Consider the following 9,475-nt stretch of genomic DNA (forward strand, 5'->3'; position numbering starts at 1 on the left):
AAGAGGAATGCAACACTTCGGGTAATAGGAAAACAAGTACCTCCACGTCATATTGGACTGCATCACACCACTTCATTGTTGATTAATTTCATATAACAGCATGCCCTCCAGTGTTTAATCCTTTACGTATCTGTGCATTCCTATTTCCTTGCATCAGTCCATTAAATCATAATTTAACCATGGTATTACAATAAGGTCAGCTTTGAACTCCATCTCAGATCTACAAACCTTACATCTCTACAAACCTACAAACACTCCATCTCAGATCACTAGGGTCCGGTCAGCTAGAAGTGCCTAGCACAGGGGTTCCCAAACAAGGGGACATGACCCCATGTGGGATCACTTGATTTACAAAATGGGGTTATGAGAGACACTCAAACTCTCCTCTTTTGTTTTATTCATTTATTATACAAATAAATATTATGAACATTGCTCTAACTATGAAGATGAATTTTGTGTGCACATTCAATCAAGCCACGTTTAAATGAGTCATGTATATTTTACAGTCTTTTTCAATATCCTGACGTGCTGCACTAGCACAGGAGTGCAGTGATAAAAATGGACAAATTTCTTCATAAATCTACCTCCGCAATAACAACATTGAGTGGCTCTGACTGAGTGGAATAACAGAAGTCAAGAAAACAAAAAAAAAATTTTGAATCTGGACTTACATGTCTTAAATTATAAATCTGGAATAAAAGGCAGGAAATTCACAATGTCCATTTGAGGTTGTTTTCCCATAATATTTGGCAACCCCTGGCTTAGCGTTAGAACCATGATAAGGCAGCGTTTGGCTTCTAAGCTGCCTAAAGCTGGAATCAATTGCCAGAAAATCTCAGATATGCCACAAACAACCACATCTAAAACAAATCTCTTTTCCTGTGCCTTTGATACGTAAGCAATTTTTGCCTACACTTTGCACTTTAAAAAAAATTATTTATATATCTAGTTTATGTCTTTTATTTCCAAGTTATGTTCATTTATTTTTCTTCTATTACAAACCATTAAAAACCATCCAACCAATAGAAACCTGCAACAGTCTCCACATTTCTTTCAGCTTGATCTATTACAATTACTCAGATCTTTTTTCTAGATTATAATAACTGTCCAATAACAGCACACTGAACAGACATACTTTACTGTAGATGAGGAATCTTGGACCCTTTTTTATAACGATGAGATAATGCAGAATCTCTGAGGCTGTCAACTAAGCCAACTGTGATTGTGTATGAATTTCAGCCATGGTAGATAATGGTGCTCATTCTCTTTACCGAACAAAACGAGCTTAAAGAAGGTGCTCTTCAAAGAGGCCCACGGTTCATGACCCTGGCCGAGCCTCGGAGGTGTAAATCGATCTTTTGTGCTGTTTGAATTCATCTTAAGCTTTTCATGTCGAGCTTTTCATGCATCCCAAACTGTTGCTAATCACAACATAGAAAGGAGGACCATGAATAATGGCTTGTGTGGATTTTCTGCAAACGAATGAATTTATTTGGTGATTAAAGTACACGTAATACTGTTTCATGGCCATTATACACATCAACAAGGCTTAGAGCTTATTGCTATCTTCTTAACATGAAACAAAAAGACACACGGATAACTGTAAACAAATGAAGTAACACAATTTTCCTTTAGCTGCTTTCTTCATTTATTCATTCATTCATCTATTCATCAACAGGAATGCACCCCGGATGAGAAGCGAATCCATCACAGGGCACCACAAACACACACTCGCACAAGCATTCATACATAAAGGCCACTAGTCTGGAAATCAGTGTGTCAAAGATTGACTTACTTAACTCATTTTGATCACTTTCTTATCATAAGTATAAGCTTTTTTTATGCTAATTCCAAACGATATAAAGTGCATACGGTATTTTATGTACAATATAATATACAATCCAAGTGATAGTAGAGGGAGAAAAAGAAAGGGATGTTACACCTGGTTCACAAACACAGCAAATAATATACAATTAAGATTCGAGGAAGAATAATTGATAAGAACAGGGATAAATTACTAGTGCAAACTGTATAGGTAAGAAGTTCACAGCGTAACATGGAATGACAATCTAAAAACGGTGTAAAAGTGAGTGATTCAGTGCAGTAACCTCCATTAACCTGCAGCACTGTTGAATTCTTGAATCTGATTGGTCAGAAGATGTTGATTGACAGTAGTCCTGGCTGTAATTGTGCTTGTTCTAATGCTTTATTGTTTCTATATGTCACATTCATCATGGGCAATAATTTATGCTGTGTTTTCCTAGCTTTGCCTTGCCTTCTCTTGCCTTGCTCTAGTCCTTTGTTATAGTTCTTCTAGTTTTTAGTTCTGTCCCTGCCTGTGTTTGTTTATTAGTTGTTTGTTCAATAAAGACTGTCTTGCATGGTGGACGCTCCACATAATCTAAGACGAATAATAACCAGATTATCAGGTGAAACACCTAACATATAGATGCACTTTTTTAGGTGTATGTCAGGTTAATGCCGGAGTTGGCTACAGACTTCAATTCCCACAATGCAATTTTCAAAACATGCAGCCATTATATACATTCACAGTCACCAGACTTCTGATTACATATACCTGGACCTAATCACCACACCAACCTATGTACACTCACTCCAAACACACACACACACACACACACACACACACACACATACATACTCATAGTGTGAAGTATTGTTCAGTTTCCTCTTTCCTGAGTTAGGGCTGGTCTCAACATGGACTTGTCTCTAGGTTAACTGACATTTGTACTTGGACTTGTCTTAGTCTTGACAATGACAAGAAGTCATTTCTTCTTGTAGAAAATATAGCCTAATCATTTGAGCAGTGTATGAATGAAGCCAATCAGTTGAAGTAAAAGCTTGGCCTCAAAAAGGACTTGATGGTTTTCTATCTTGATCTTGACTCAGTCTCACTTTCATTTGGAATCAATCTTTACTTGGCCTCAACCCCCTTAAGACTACGTCTTGAATAAATCTCATCTAGTCCTGGTCTGGAGCTTGACAATGGTGGTCTTAGTTTGACATTGAAATGTTAACGCTAACGGTCAAACAGATCTTGACCCAAATTATGGACAGCTAAACCTATTAAATAAATATACTATGCATTTACATAGCCACCATATTCAATTGCTGTGGATATTTTTGAGGTTCACAGCAAGAAGCAGGCACAATAATGATGGTCTGTGATGTTGAGCAAATGCATTTACGTTCCCCTTTGTGTCGCCTCATTATGTGCAAGGCCGATTCATTAAGTAATTGGTCCCTGGTTGTTTACGAGTATTAAGGTTGTCTATTCAGGAGCCTTTGAGAGGCACATTGTCCTCAGGTTGCATGTTATGAATACGAATGAGAGCTGGACCTGATGTTCACCAATACTACAATAGCAGGTATGCTGTCTGAGGATCAGCACAGCTTCCACACACATATTGATAAAGACAGGGATTGATGGAGCATTCTGATCCAGGAGCAGTGCTGGATGTGAATGCTGGTTGTGCTTGGTGAAGTCTGATTGGTCAGACCTGGTTCTCTGCTGAATGGCTCTGGACATGTATCAAGAGCTTGTTCATTGAATTCACCCTGTACCTAATAAAGAGTGCAGTTTTAATGCATTCAGCCTCCACAAAAAGTGACCATGAGTACATTTATATGTGCTCATTCTTTGATTACAGGCATGGAAATTAGAAACTTTTTTTTTTCTTTTCATGAATGCCAGAATACTGTCTGGGAATTTGAGCTGATTTGACCTGACTGAACAGCATGAGAGTGGAAGAAAATGGTGAAAAGATGAAACAGTTGCAGATAGGCATTTGAAGAGAGTATAATCTAGAAGGAAAATATTTTGAAGATACAGAAGTGATATTGAAGTGATATTTAAATTTACAGAAAGTTTAAGAATGAATCATTATTTTAAAAATAAGCAAAAATGAAAATACCTGAATAGATTTTCATTTATTTATTTACACACATTCACACACACACACATAATCAGACCTAGGGGCAATTTAGTAGCCAGTCCACCTACCAGCTAGGGAGGAGGGAGGAAACCGGAGAACCCAGAGGAAACTCACACGGACATGGAAATAGCAATGCTACCCATTGCACCACCATGCCGATAATAATAATATAATAAAATATATGGGCTTGGGCATATTTATATTTAAGCTTGAGCTTCTTCTTCCTGGCCAATTTCCACCTTATACAAGCTTTCATAACTATTTTTTTTATTATGGCCTTAATTATATTTTGTATTTATATTATGTATATTTGTATTTGGTATTTTTTTGTATCTATTATCTGACTTGTTTAGTTCTCTGTGTTTAAATCTCTTTGCTTGTCTTCCTGGTGATGACTGACAAAAAGATTGTGTGACCTCATATATAGTCAAAGTAAACAGTATAGTATTTGAAATTAGTTTGCAGTAATTGTGCTACATGATTTTGAGAAAGGAGTTCTAATGAAAATGATTTTTGCTGCAAACCCCCTGGTTCTTTCAATCTCAATCACTGTAATGTTTTGCACAGACAGTACTATCACTCTGTTAAATCTGCACTCCTAATTCTGTTGGTATTGATGTATTGTCATTAATTGTCACACATTTACTTAATTCGCTGCTTCTGATTTTCAGTCCATCGTTACGATTCCAAGCAACATTTGCACCTACTCGTCTGCAAAATTTTTACAGACTCAGCATTAATCAACATTTCACATTGTCTCACATCGTTGTCTTCAGTGTTGTCTGCACTTTACTGGTTATTGTTGATTGTTGAGCTGTACCAAACCAATCATCACCAACACTATTGCGTGGCAATAAAAGAATTTCAAAGTGATTTTATAGATTACAATCAGTTTTGCTCACTCTTTTGAGAAGTACCAGTAATTCTGGAGTTATCTGTATTAACAGAGAATAATCCAGTGAGTCATATGCAACCAGTGAGACACATGAGATTTAGGATAAGGGCAGTGCCTGTTTGGTGATGTGTAAACACTGTTTTTGAGCTTGGGAACAGTCCAGAGAACTGATCCCTGATGCTCTTCAACATGGTGGTCTGAGGTTTGCTTCAACAGAACCCTGGTGTGGTCTGTATCATCCATGGAAGCTATCCATGCTCTGTGCCTCATTCCCAGGAACATGATTGGTTCAACTTGTCACACTACTTCCTGTTTCCACTTTTGTGATGCAAAAATTATTATGGATATTGATACATAACACCAGACTTCCATGAGAATGGAGCACTGGAATTAGTTCACTTTTGGGGTGTGAGTGCTTGCAGTGAGAGCATTTACAAAAAATGCACGTCTTGTGCCAGCCTGCATGGCTAAAGATATTTTTTTTGTACAAGGTGGACTCCACATTTACAGGTGGAGTTTTCCTGCACAATGACATGCCTTGCATCCAAAAAGCACCATTCTTTGCCACTTGATGTTATAATGTTTATATGTTTATATGTGTGTTTGTGTATGTATATATATATATATATATATATATATATATATATATATATATATATATATATATATATATATACAAATGATTACTGTAACAAGTGCTGATAGAGGCCCATTGGAACAGGAATCCCTTTCTGCAAACAAAGGCAGACTGTAAGTGCAGACAGTGTGTCTATGATGTACAGAACAATTTCTATTGTCAGATATATTGCAAATATTGGGAGAGAGAAAGGGGAATTATGGAGTGGATAATGTCTGTACATCAGAAGTGTGTGTGCACCATGGTGACCTTGTTTCCCATGCAAAAAAAAAAAAATGTGTCTCTTTTTTCCAATGCCAAACGTTTTTAGGCTAGTTTCAGGTATTTTTGTGTTTGATGTAGGAAACTTGCTTTTCCAAACCAAAAATTTGCTCTAAAGCTAGCCCAATTTGGCATTAAAAAATGGTGGGTCATGTTTTTATGTATTCATTAATACATCTTATTGTCTGCCATTTTTTTAACCATCTGAACTAAAAAAAAAAGCCTGAGAAAATATTATTGTACCTATAGTATCTTTTCTTAACTGACCCAATTTATAATTTTAACAAAAAAAGATGTGCATGTGTGCATCCAGGTGGTTTAAAAAAGCAGGCAGTAAGATGCATTAATGAATACAGTCTTTGGTTTGTGAAAGTAATGTGACGACAGTGCACAGTGTTCAGTTTTAAAGAGAACATGAAGATAAGAAGTGATCTACTGCATATGCATTAGGCTACATCAAAGCCTCCGCATAGAGACGAGCCTCATACCAAGAACCCTGTATATCATCCCATGCCTGTTATTAGCAAAAAGAACAGAAAAGCAGCCTACTAATATAAGTGCAATTAAAACACATTAACCCCTTGCTGAATGCATAATCACAGCACTGACCTACAGGTGAACTGTTCATCTGCCTTAATTGGTTTAAGTGTGCAATGAAATCAGCAGCTGAATCATAAATGACAAAACCTCCTTCAGTATAAGATATTCTGCAAATTTCACGCTGTATTAGTTGGTACATTTTAAAATAATGCTGTAACACAAAATAGGACTCATTTCTTTTCATACTGGAAGATGAGTGGGCAGAAAACACATGCAAGTCTTAAAGACAGTTGACCTGTCAGTAACCTCACGTACACCTCACGTGATTACGTGAGTAATATGTGATCACATGTGAAAATTATGTGAAGGTGCATTTGGTGTTTCAGCATGATATGGCCAGAAATTGCACATTTGGAATTCAAGAAACACATTGGGCTTCATTATGTCTGAATAATATCTGATCATATGTGAAAAATAAATCCTAGATGTGAAAAATGAATATATAAATTAATCTTGTGGGAAAAAAAATCACATGTGGGAAAAAGCATGCCCTGCATGTGAAAAATAAAACCACGTCCCCTACATGAGAAAAATAAATATGTGAGAATAAATTAATCATGTGAGAAAATCACACGTAAAAAAATAAATGTGAAAATAAATAATCATGTTAAAAAATCACATGTTAAAAATAAAAACATGTACACTACATGATAAAAATTAATATAATAAATTAATAATGTAAAAATATTACATAAAAACTGTGCCCTATATGTGAAAATTTGGGAAACGTAACATATCAAGTGTCTAAAAGCTACAAGTTTAAAGCCCAACTTATGCTCATGCTTTAAGAAGCTTGAGGCTTCCCATAAAGCCAAGTTCATTTTTATCATAAATCCAAAACAGAGAATGTTACAACCTGTTATAAAAATGTCAGGAAATGTTCAGAAAATGTCAAGACCTCTTCACTTTTTCCTCTTGCAAAGCCTTGCTGTAAATGAGATTGAATTATACTTCTCCTCATAAATCTGTAAAAATATTCCTTAATGTTAGCTTTTCTGCAAATTATTGTAAATAAACTCAGAATAAAACAATTCTGACCCTTCATTCAGTACTCACTTGAAGCTCCCTTTATATCACTTCCTGATGGGAATTACCCTCAGGTTTCCATTAACCCTTTTCCCATAAGGATTTAAAGGTTTCCAAGAGTTGACCTGTATGTTCATGGTGTAATTCATTTAATTGCTGCATCTTAATGGAGTATGTAGAGCAATTGCTGCATTATGGATGTGACATTTGAACTCATACTGACTTGCAAAAACGTCTCTCTGGCTTCCTGAGCGCAGCACTAATGCAACCGCGTGCAGAGCTGATCACATCAGGGAGTCTCTCTGTCATGATGATCAGAAAACCTTCCTTGGAGACAGTACGTTTTTAATAAAGACTGTGACTTTCAAAATTATGGAGGAAAAAAAGGCTTGGTGCTTTCTGAATGTATGACTGACCTTCTGCTCCTGAATGGTCGCACATGGACACCCTAAAGATTTGCACTTCTCAGATACAGTTTACACCCAACATTCAATCTTGCTTCAGTGGACAATCTCACATGGATAGTGTAGATTTGTAGCTAAGAACTGCTGCTGTAATCATAAAGACTGTTCTGCAGTCATCTCAGGACTCTTATTCACAATCTGCTCATACTGAACATCCTTTCAACACACTTAGTACTGATTGTCTTTACTCTTCTACACCTGTATACTGTAATGATTTATAATCTCACTATCTGATGTTACTCAGAAGAGGATAGGTTCCATTTTGTGTCTGGTTTTTCTCAAGGTTTCTTCTTCATGTTGTTTCGGGGAGTTTTTCCTTTCCACTGTTGCCTCTAAATCTAAATCTAGATAAGACTAAATGTGAATGTAAATATATTTTGCAATGAATGTTGATCAGGCATAGACTAAGCTTTTTTGTTGTTGTTATTATTATTATTTTTATTATTATTATTATTATTATTATATTTTATGAGACATTGAGAATTGGGATTTCATTTATGAGTTTACACACAGCTACTCAATATTCATTTATGAAATACTCAACCACAAGCTGATTCTCTACCCTGACCTTCTGCTTAGAAACTCCTTAAAGTTCCTCTCAGTATATGTGCAGGTTTAAGGAAGAAGCTTTTAGCTGTAAGACAAAATTTTGATATGATTTTATTTGTATAGTCCACTGTGTACACAGTACAGCTGTTTCATAGCTCCAGTGTTTGCATGGGTTTGCATGGGTTTCCTCAGGGTTCTCCGGTTTCCTCCCACTGTCCAAACACAACAGGGTGTACTGGCTATGCTAAATTCCCCTAGCTGTGAATGTGTGTGTGTGTGTGTGTGTGTGCATGGTGCACTACAATGTAGTGGCGTCCCATCGGGGATGAATGCTCCTGTCTTGTGCCCTGAGTTTCTGGGATAGGCTCCTGATCCACCACATCCATAAAGTAGTTACTGAAGATGACTGAATGAATAAACAGTTTTAAAAAATTAAAACCCTTTTTTTTTTTTTTTAATGCTTCTTTTATTTATCACTTGTGGTTAAATCATTAAATGTGGGAAATCTTGTATCTTCCATCGACCAATCCATCACTTTTCTGCCACTTTCCTGTCAAAATAAATTTGCGCACGCGTGATTAAATGTTCACGACGTTATTGAAACCTACTACGGCGCATGCGTGTTACAACATCCAGACCCAGCTTCAGGACAGCTGTAGTTCATTCGTTTTGGCATTGCACATTTGTTAGGTCTTTGTGCAAAAGTGTTTGTGAATTTATTGTCAAGACTATTGATGATCAGTTTTGTTTTGTTTTATGGAAACATTTGTTGTTTGGTCCCTTGGAGTATCAAAGAAACAAACACATTCATAGTTATATGATAAATCTTATTCTTTTACTGGCAAAATTCCATGTTCACAAACGTAATTGTTCCTGCAAAAAAACTGCTTTATATCCTTTAAAAAAGAAATGAAACATTATATTGACTCAGTTCGATTTTCTATGAACCAAAAGGCAATTAAAACTCTGAGAAATTGTAATCTGTTTAATATTTTTATATAGAAATGTACTAAGTTCCCCCTATTGTACAAATGATTATGTTATATTCTTGATGTTCGTAAGTATATGTAACACGTGACCTTTGTTA

This window comes from Pangasianodon hypophthalmus, chromosome 19, assembly GCF_027358585.1.
Source record: "Pangasianodon hypophthalmus isolate fPanHyp1 chromosome 19, fPanHyp1.pri, whole genome shotgun sequence".
NCBI classification, from domain to species: domain Eukaryota; kingdom Metazoa; phylum Chordata; class Actinopteri; order Siluriformes; family Pangasiidae; genus Pangasianodon; species Pangasianodon hypophthalmus.